General features: G+C 34.5%; 1 protein-coding gene across 1 annotated transcript in view; it reads left to right on the top strand.

Moving 5' to 3' along the window:
* The window catches only part of LOC132499914 (uncharacterized), a 55,320-nt gene extending 44,753 nt beyond the window's left edge, over positions 1 to 10,567 (top strand). The window contains exon 7 of the mRNA XM_060114578.1: positions 10,543 to 10,567. The gene's annotated coding sequence lies outside the window, so the exon portion shown is untranslated. The remainder of the gene's footprint in view (positions 1 to 10,542) is intronic.
* The last annotated feature ends 274 nt before the right edge of the window (positions 10,568 to 10,841 follow it).

Raw genomic sequence — 10,841 nt, forward strand, 5'->3', positions numbered from 1 at the left:
TCCCTAATTACCGATAGGTTGAGAATCCTTTCATTTGTTTAATAGTTGCCTATGTTTCCTATTCTATGAAAGTCCAGAGAATATCTTTTGTCCATTTTTCTACTGTTTATCTTTTTCTTACTTATTTCTATTGTTTTTTAAATACAAGCAAATAATCCTTGGTCAGCTATATATGACACAAATAAGTTACTTCATGCCTTCTCGCTTTTTCAATGTTGTCTTGTGATAAATAGCGGCTCTCAATTTTAATGAAATCAAATTTATCTTTTAGCTTAGTGTCTTTTTGTTGTACTTAAAATGTCCTTCCCTAGTTTAATGCTACCCAGATATAGTATATTTTCTTCTGAAAGTTCTAGTGTATCTTTGTTTTATATTCAAGCCATTAATTCACTTACAATCGACTTGTCTGTATTATCCAATTTCTTTGTTTTCTTATGAATAATTAAGTTTTCCAGGACCATTTTGGAATGAATGGATTTTTTTAGGTGTGTCTGAGCTGTTCTTGACCATTCACATAAATTTCAGAATTGGCAATCCTGTAAAACCTCTATTAAGTATTTTTATTGTAATTGTATTGACTATATAAATTAAGTTGTGGAAATTTTACATCATTATGATGAGTCTTTTCTCTCCATAAACAAGATGTACCTCTCCATTTATTTAAGACTTCTTTAATATCTTTCAATAAGGTTTTATTTTCTCCATAAATGTCTTGCACATTTTTATTGAGATTTATTCCTAGGTAGTTTTTTTTTTCCATTTTAAATAATTTTTAAGCTCTCTCTTTGTTCCTGGATTATAGAAATCCAATAGACTTTTGCATCTTGAGCTTATATCTAGCCATCTTGCTAATATTGTTTTTTTAGTAAGAGAGAGGATTTTCTTAGCAAAGAGGAATAAATGTAAAATTAAATAAAAATGTTATGGGTCAGCTCTGGTCAATAGAACTTTTCCATGATAATGGAAATGTTCTTAGTGCTGTCAAAAACTATAGCCATTAGTCACATATGTTTTTAAATTTTTAAATGTAAGTTCAATAAAATTAAAATTTAAGTTCCTAAGTCAAACTTGCCCACATTTCAAGTATTTAATAGCCACTTGTGACTAATGGACACTATACTGGACATTGTATCTCTAGACTATTAAACTGTGAAGCCATGGAGTCCCGGGATTTTATCTTTGTCAATGGCATAGTGAGATCTTTCATGTGACAGTTATTCTGTTATTAAAAAGAGAAGTTACTTAACCTAGTCATCCCCAACTTTTTGAAATAATCCAACATAGCTTTCACCATCCATGAATTTCTTGAATCATATTTATGTTTCTAAGCTATTTCTTGTGTCAAGTGTTCACTTTGTAGCAAGTTCATTGTCCTAAAATGGCACAAGAGGTTCCCTTATTCCTGATAGGCTGTGATTGGATGAAGAAGACCTTGTTACCCTGCCTATCTGGTTTTTATTATAATCAGATGTTAATCTGTATCAGTCTCCATATTCAAAATTCACCATCAAAATTATATGTTATTCACATGATGGTTGTCTTTATTTCATTTAGCTAGTATCATGACCTTATAAATGCAGTTTGGGTCATTTTCTCCTAAAATATCATATTTATCCATGTGGAAATACATCTCCTACTTCTTTGCCCCCTTTAAACTCTTCCTGTAATTTAATCCTCATGAGCTTTATTTCCCCTAATTTTAATTACTTAATATTTTGTAAACCATTTAAGAGATCACTGGTATGCTCTTTTTTTCAATCATCTATACATTTAAACAGTGTGTTGCAATAAGAAATAGTACTGGTAATCAGAAGACTAGAGTCCTAGTTTTACCCATAAAAATGAACTATATGTGCATTTAAATAAGGCTTGTATAAGTTTTATTCTGATTCTAAAATTGTTATGATTATTTAGAAAATTATGTTTGAAATATGACATTATTCAAAACCAATAGAGGTTTGAAATCTATTAAAAATCTACAAAGAATTCAACTAGTTCACCTTTTTCCCTGATTTGATATTCAACTGTAATCCTTCATCTTTCACTTACAGCATGCTGTAGCTGCTGTTGACACAAAGACAAAAATATAATGTCTAAGTATTGTGTACTTGTTTTTTAAATGAAGACTTTTGTTTAAAATTGTCTTTTACATAAATTCTTGATTCCCTTTTCACAACTTTTCCATTCCCCATGCTACTGCAATCAATCACTCATGATAGAAAATTATTCTCTTTTCTGTTTGCTAAAGCTCTTTTTAAAATACCAAGTTTCAAATGATCATCAATTCAAGAAACTTTGGAAAATGAACTTCATAATTTCCAGAATGAATATTTTGTTTCACTGGCTACCAGGACACCATCCTCTCCTAGATTTCTCCCCTCCTCACTCACCATTCCTTGGAAGTCTCCCTTGGTGATGCCTCTCCTCCCTCAAAGTCTGTTAGAATGCCCTAAGGCTCATTCCTGGCCCCCTTCACTCTCCATCTACCTTAACTACTCATGAGTTTTAATCTAGTCCCATTACTTTAATGGGAAGATGACTTATGACTCCCCAATTCATACTTCTAGCCCTAACCACTCACCTAACCTCCAGACTCCTAATTCCAATTTCCCACTAAACATCTCCAATCTATGCATACTAGACATTTCAAACTTAGCAAATAAAACTAAATATTTTGCTTTGATCCATCCATTGCACTCCAGTTTTTCCTGGCTCCATAACTCATCCAGTTGCTCAGGCCAAAAATGTTAGATTCATCCTTAAACTCTCACTTTCCCACAATTCCTATGTCCAGTCCATCAGAAATTCTTGCCAGTCTAACTTGAAAATACATCCTGAATCCACCTACCTCTCACCTTACTCTTGCCATCTTTACTTACTCCAAGCCATCATTGCTTGCCTCATCTAATGCAATAGGCAGCCTCTTCCACAACCTCCTTGCTTCTTCCCCTCTTGCCCCAATCCTTATAGTCTATAAGCAATACAATAGCCAGAATAATTTAAAAAAAAAACCATAAATCATATCACATTATTTTGCAAAACCCGTTCCCATCACTTTAGAATAAAAATTAAACTTCTTACGTGTCCTACATGCTTTATTCAGTATTTCTTCTGCCCTACTCTCCAAGCTCGTTTAATACTGCTATTCTCTCACACACACATCCAGATTTTCTTTCTGCAGTGGCTTTCCCAACATCAGCGCCTTTGCACTTGCTATTCCCTACAACCTGGAAGATTTTAAAAATCTGTAAGATTCCTCCAAGCAAGATCTTAGAAGGTATTTACATTTCATTTTGTAGAGATATTTGGTAAAAGACATTTTTGCAGAAGATAGATAAATTTTACTTTGGCGGCTATCACACATCTAGCAATTTCCAAGTTGGTTAAATAACAAATGTGAATTGATGAAGCTAAAATAAAAGAACTGCAGTTGGTGAGACCTACGTGTTTTAAACCATGAACTTTGAGGAATTGTAGACATGCAAACTACACCATGGTTTCCGTGTTAATGTGTGAGAATTAGCTAAGGTATTTTCCAAATACTCATTACTCTCTAAAGAGCTTCTGAGCAGGAAATCAGAACAGGGCCTGTGGACCTGAATTTTATCTAGTACCACAGTTGATTCTGTTGCAGATGGTTTTCAGTCAGCCCTTTGAGAGACACCAAGCTGGGGTATTTGCCCAGATATGATTAGCAAAGGTCATGCAAGTCACCAATGAGATACAATCGAGAATCAACAAATGACCGAAAAGAGTGACAAAAGAAGAAGAGGATCCAGTAGGACCAGTAGAGACGCTATCCCAAGCACTCTTGGCTAGGAGTTTTACAAATCCATTCATATAAATGGACTGATAGTTAACAGCCAAATGGCACTGCATATTTTTTTAAGTTGCTGAGTATTAAAGTGTATGGCTAAGCATCATAAGTTTCGTTAAATTATATTTTGGTTGCTATAAAATTAGGTGTACATTGTGTGTCATAGATGTAGGGATATAGATGTGTAAATATATGTCGTCGTTTCAGTTCCTCAGCTGATACTTCATAATGTCTTTGTAACTTCTAAATGAAGGACCTCTTCAAATATTGTTTAGAAAAAAAAGATACCTGTTCATCCCTGTCCACCTCCCTTCATCCCCTTCCTTGTCCCTTCCCTTCTTTTTTTTTATATCTTTATTGGAGTATAATTGCTTTATAGTGTTGTGATCCCTTCCCTTCTTGAACAAATCAGTCCATTAAGTGAGGTAAAATAACCTTTGTCAACATGGGGTAGGTGGGCATTCAAGGAACCACATGACTTGGCATTGGGTCTCAGAGTCTGAGAAAGGGGAGAGGATGTCTGCATAAGGGAGCCTGGAGTTGACTGCTGAAGTCTGATTCGTGTGAAAGGGCATCCACGTGAGGAAGTGGCCTTGGCAACCACTCTGTACAGATAGTCATAACCCGTGCCAGGTGGAGAAAATGTGTGGATGGGAAAGTGGCAGCTACAAGAATTTACTTAAATACAGGAAGATTGATCAAATAAGTAAGGATATTAAGGATATGGTAATCAGTGTTATTTTAATATCTGTGGAGGGAGTTAAAATATGAAAAGGGCAAAAACTAGAATGAAAGTGTGTTGAAAGGGAATGGAGGATGTTAATGTGAACACATGATTTTCAATATAGAGACATTATAGAAATAAACATAGACAATATGTTTGCATATGTTTATGAATGTGCTTGTGAATATGTGTAAGTGGTTATGAATATGTGTTTTCATATGTGTGTATGTATATATGTACCTAAATCCCCTAGCTCTGCCTATTGAGAGTACCTGGGACCACTACTTCCCAAGAGCAATGAATATGAATACACCTAGTGTCCAGATCTTGGTTTCTAAATACAGCTCTCCAACTGAAGGAACAAAAGCTCTTTGGAGAAATGGCTGATTCTAGAACCACTACAGGGAAAATATAAGATGACCCTAGAACATATTATTGTTTCAAGAAGTAAGGGATCAGCCATAAAAAGAAACGAAATCGAGTTATTTGTAGTGAGGTGGATGGACCTAGAGTCTGTCATACAGAGTGAAGTAAGTCAGAAAGAGAAAGACAAATACCGTATGCTAACACATATATATGGAATCTAAAAACAAAAAATTGTCATGAAGAACCTAAGGGTAAGACAAGAATAAAGACACAGACCTACTAGAGAATGGACTTGAGGATATGGGCAGGGGGAAGGGTAAGCTGTGACAAAGTGAGAAAGTGGCATGGACATATATGCACTACCAAACGTAAAATAGATAGCTAGTGGGAAGAAGCCACATAGCACAGGGAGATAAGTTCGGTGCTTTGTGACCTAGAGGGGTGGGATTGGGAGGGTGGGAAGGAGAGCGATGCAAGAGGGAAGAGGTATGAGGATACATGTATAACTGATTCACTTTGTTATAAAGCAGAAACTAACACACCATTGTAAAGCAATTATACTCCAATAAAGATGTTAAAAAAAAAAAAAGAAGGGAGATATCACAGAATAATTGGGAAACATCAAAGGATATAGAAGCCAAACTGAAGGGGTTTCCACTGGACACATCTTGAACAATCTAAGCCTCAAAATAAATAATGGTAGAAACGTATTATAGTCAATTGAATAAAATAGGAGTCTATGAGTTCATACTGATTTAAATAATTAAATTGAATAAATTATGTTTGATGAGGAACAGGATATTTACATAATTACAAAGTGCCTTACCACAAAAATTATTAATAATGAAGGAGAAAAAAATAACTTTACAATGGAGAAGACTGGGTGATACACCTTAATCAAATGAGTAACATAATATTCCAGTAAGGTTACAAGTTAAAAGTTGGCCGAAATTGTTTGATAGGAAGCAGTGAGAAGAGCAGAGCTTCACCACTGTGTTATTCCTGCCAACGACACATATCCTGAATAATCATGAGACAAATACAAACAGCTAAATCCTACAAAATAACTGATCCGTATTCTTTAAAATTTTCTAGTTCATGAAATTCAAGGGAAGCCTGAGAAAATTTTCCAGATTAAAAAACTAAAGAGACAGGACAGCTAAATGCAACATGTGACACTGGGCTGATCCTTTTATTATGAAGGACATGATGGGGATAATTGACAAAACTTGAAAGGGGTCTGAGGATTAGTAGCTCTGTGGTCATGTGTCAGTGTTAATTTCCTGATTTTCATGATTATATTTGGATATATGTTTGTAGGAAATACTAGAGGATTTGGAGGAGACATTGCATTGTGTTGGCAACTACTCTCAAATGGTTTGAGAAATAAATTATTTTTATTGTCATTTCAATCTTTCTTTAATTTTCGAGATTGTTAAAAGAAGGCAAAGAAAGAGGAGAAGACCCCTGAGTCAGGTAACCCTCCTTTTCCTGGCGACTCCCATAGTTAAAAGCTCAGTTTACAATGGTGGTCAGTTTTTCAGTCTACTTGTGCTAATTTCTGTTACTAACAACATAGCATCTTATTTTCCATTTGAGGTTTTTGGATTTTTCCTAATTATGCTTTTGCTTTTTATTCTATCAAATGTCTATGAATTTGATAAAGTCCTCGGTATTAAAACAAAATCAGAAAGAGTCATAAAAATAAAAGTAAGTTCTTGGAGAAATTTATAAATTTCTACCTGCATTCAAATTGGAGTAAGTTGGCAAGAAATTTTTAAGGGGAAAATACTATAAGGAGCACTCCCATTCAGAAACTCAAAATGGTTGCACATGTTTATCTTGTAAGAGGTCTGTGATGAAACAGCAGGATGAAGGCTATATGTCCAAACTTAAATGCAATCTTTTAAATCACCTTTCATGTCAGGCCATGTAAGAACTGGGCAATTCAAGAAGTAAATTAGAACAATTCTTACTTTCAATAATTTCTTAGGTCAACACTTAGAATAATGAAAAACTTATCTTTAACTCCAAGAAATCTGGACAGTTATTAAAGCAAATGTGTTGTCCTACTGGCCTACACCTGGTCATAAACAGCAGTACGACTTCAGAAAACCTTGGACACTGAGTGGACCTTCTAAATATAGCTTTTTCTTTCTTATAAAGGTGTTTTACAAGAATGCTATTTTTTGTGAAAATGTGGCCTTTATAAAGGGTACACTAAGGTCTGTGACTTTTAGACCTGGAAAAGATTTGAAATATTTTCTTAGCCTGGGAATCCACCTTTTAGAGGCATAGAAAGAGAAACCCAATGAAATTAAATATTTTGCCCACCATCAAATGGCAAACAAGTAATAACGACAGCACTCAAGCCTCTGTCTTCTAAATCCATCGAATGCAGCATAAATAGATTGCAATAACTGCTTATTTTCATTGTCCTCAACACTACATTTCTTCTGTGCCTTATCCCTCTTCTTTTAAGAGGGATGACAACATTATCTGCAAACTTTATAACTATTTTTTTTTAATTTTGCTGTTTTGTAACTCATTTTTGAAAAATTCTGTTTCTATGTTGAAAATGTGTAAGGACATTTACCTTCTTTCTTGAAACACCTTTGCCTGCATTTATCACATTTTATTGTTGAACTATTGTGTAGCAATAAGTACAAAAGGGCGTCTAGTAGAGGAGATAATGTCGGAGGCAACAAGGTGTATGTATGGGGGGGTCGGGGTTAGAGTTGACATACCTTAAGGGAGATGAGGAGAGAGGGAAGAGAATAGAAATTTTATTTATTTGAAAAAATATGATGGCAAGTTAGACGATGTTTGGCTAAACTTAATACAATATAGCTTTCCATAACTTAAATTCCGGGTTAACTTCCACTGTTTACATTGCCACAGACTAGGGAATAAACAAAGCCAAAAGATTTTTGGTACCACCATTTTGTGTTAATTTCATAAAGATTTCTACAAGACTTTTTAAAAATAAATTGAAGAACGAAAGTCTTGTCTTTAGCTTATTTTCCCTGCATGCTTGCACTTTAATAAGTTGATAAATGACATTTAAACTCAATAGTTATGATTAATTCTGTCCCACAATTTTTAAAAGCACTGGGGATTGTGTGCGCGTGCATGCACGCACCTTTACAACCAGTAAAATAAAGTTCTTGATCAAAAAATTATTATCACTTAGACTATTGAATAAAATCAGATATGATAGAGGGGCCAGCTGTTGGTAGGTTTAAAAGTCACCCTAGGTGATTAATTCATGCAGCAGTGTTGCACGTCTCTCTTTAGATGAAGCACTTAGAAGTATAACCAAGCATGGCTCTAATTTCATATCTGACACCTGTTTTATTTAGAGTTCTTTGGCAAGTGCTTGCTCTATGTGTTTTTTTTTTTTTTAATTTTATTTATTTATTTATTTATTTATTTATGGCTGTGTTGGCTCTTCGTTTCTATGTGAGGGCTTTCTCTAGTTGCGGCAAGTGGGGGCCACTCCTCATCGCGGTGCGCGGGCCTCTTACTATCACGGCCTCTCGTTGCAGAGCACAGGCTCCAGATGCACAGGCTCAGTAATTGTGGTTCACGGGACTAGTTGCTCCGCGGCATGTGGGATCTTCCCAGACCAGGGCTCGAACCCGTGTCCCCTGCATTGGCAGGCAGATTCTCAACCACTGCGCCACCAGGGAAGCCCACTCTCTATGTGTTTTTATAGTCTTTGGTTGTGCTATAAAAATGTCAAAATTATGAATTAACAGATATGCAAAAGTGAAATCCTAGAAGATAGGATAAACATGAAGTCCTCTAATTATCACTCAAATAAGTTTGGTTGACACAGAACTGGGAATCAGATAAAGACATTAATAATTCATAATGCTGAAGTTAAAATCTTCTTGTTACAGTACAAAAGAAATCCTAATTTGTACCACAAGGTAATGAATTCAGTACTTTTCATTTGTTAAATATTTGCTTATTACCCTGCACCGTGCATATAACACTATTTCCAAATTTGGAGGGCAAACAGGAAAAACAGACACTCTCTACCCTCAAGTTGTTTATACTGCAGTCAGTGAAATTTCTCTACTTTGAGATCTTTTAATTCCTCAGTTCATTGTAACATCTTCTTCAGATGAATTGTTTTTTGTTAAAACCAATGTTTAGCACTTTAGTTTCTTCAATGTTCCTGATAGTGAAATAGTCATTATGCTAATTTCCAATATTAATTATAGAGTTGATGGGAGAAATGCTCAAGATTGATAGTAAAGTGATTTCGATAATCTACAAAATGTCTTGAGGTTTCCCAGATAACAACTTGTCTCCCAGACAAAAATGCACTTATTATTTATATTCCAAGCTTATAAAAATTTTTGTACTTTAATCATATAGAGATTTTACAACATCTTTTCATTCTCATTTTAAGATATTTTGTTCAATAGATTATCTCATTTTGAAACTATTGATTTATATATACATACTATGTAAATATTATATATTTCTCAATGACTAGATTAGTGCTTTCTTAACTACTTAATTTTGTTTAATTCATATTGTTGTTCAGCATTTCTTTTACTCAGTGGAGCCTATCCTACTGACTTCAAAAAGCCTGAAAAATCTGAAAATCCCATTTGAAGTAACTGTATGGAAAATCGTTAAAATAACATATAATAATGGTAGAGAAGAAGAGTATTTAACATTGTGCTGAGATCATTCCATTAATAAAGAGATTAATCAATAATTCTAACATTCAGACATATAATAAAAATGAAAAATAATCATAATACTGAGCAATGACATTTTCAATAAAGGGAGATATTAAATATTGTATAGGAAACTAGTATCTGCAAAGCAGATAAGTTGGCAATGATTATACATATATTTAAAATATGTTGAAGCAGTCATAGACAGTTTTTCTTTTTGGCTGAAAAGAGGCATATTGCAGTGTTTAAGCACTACTTCAACTGGAATAGATATTTAGACACTATACAGAAAACACATGATTGCAGAAGAGCAGATATTAGCAGGTGTGTGAACGAACGTGTATGTCTTTAATTAATGCATTTTCATTCATTCAAAAAGAAGAATGCCAAATTTACTTTAAAGGTGGCATTGTGATATGTTAAAGTTCCATTCTTAGGCTTTTGCTGCTGTTGCTGTTCCTTTAGTATTCACCAAAGAGTACCGTCCTGTCATTTATCCAAGTTAGAAATCTAGGAGCAATCCTAGGATTCTCATTATAGGGTCCACTACCTTCATGCTCCCCACTCAATAAGTAACAAATTCTTGGCTCTCCTATATAGGAAAGCTCTCTCCAATGTACGCCTGCTCTGTAACTCTCTGGGTCCAGCATCTCTGCCTCAGCCTCCCATTCAAGTCACTTCTAGTTCATTCTGTGCAGGGCCACTTTTAAACCTTCCTCAGTCCTAGGCAATTGCCCTTTTAGAAGCTTTACCCTAAATGTTATCAAATGCATTAATATGCGCCCAAGTCACATATCCAATATAATTTATAGATAACTATATGAAAGCTGAGTAACATTGCTGTTGTAGTAATATTAGTTGAAAATATTAATTACACAAGTTTTGATCTCAATTTTGCAGATTTTTTTTTCATATTCTGGAGCCATTTTTTTCAGGTGTCAAACAATTTTCTAAGTCCTTCTCAAACTCCTAGTCCCTAGTGAGTGTGCTTTTACTGTCACAGGGTTGAACAGCTCAGACAGCAAGATGTCTGAAGATGAAGACCATCACATGGTTGAGTAAATAAGGTACGTGGAAGATGGAATGCAAAGTGTTTGTAGAAAAAATATACAAATCAAGGAAGAAATTGCAGTGTCAATTAATATGATGTATATCAGATGATAGTATTAAAAAGCCAGGTTAAAACAAAATAACTTAATAATGTACATATTTGTCAGATTGTTCACTAGTGATA

The sequence above is a fragment of the Mesoplodon densirostris genome, chromosome 12 (genome assembly GCF_025265405.1).
Source record: "Mesoplodon densirostris isolate mMesDen1 chromosome 12, mMesDen1 primary haplotype, whole genome shotgun sequence".
Classification (NCBI taxonomy): domain Eukaryota; kingdom Metazoa; phylum Chordata; class Mammalia; order Artiodactyla; family Ziphiidae; genus Mesoplodon; species Mesoplodon densirostris.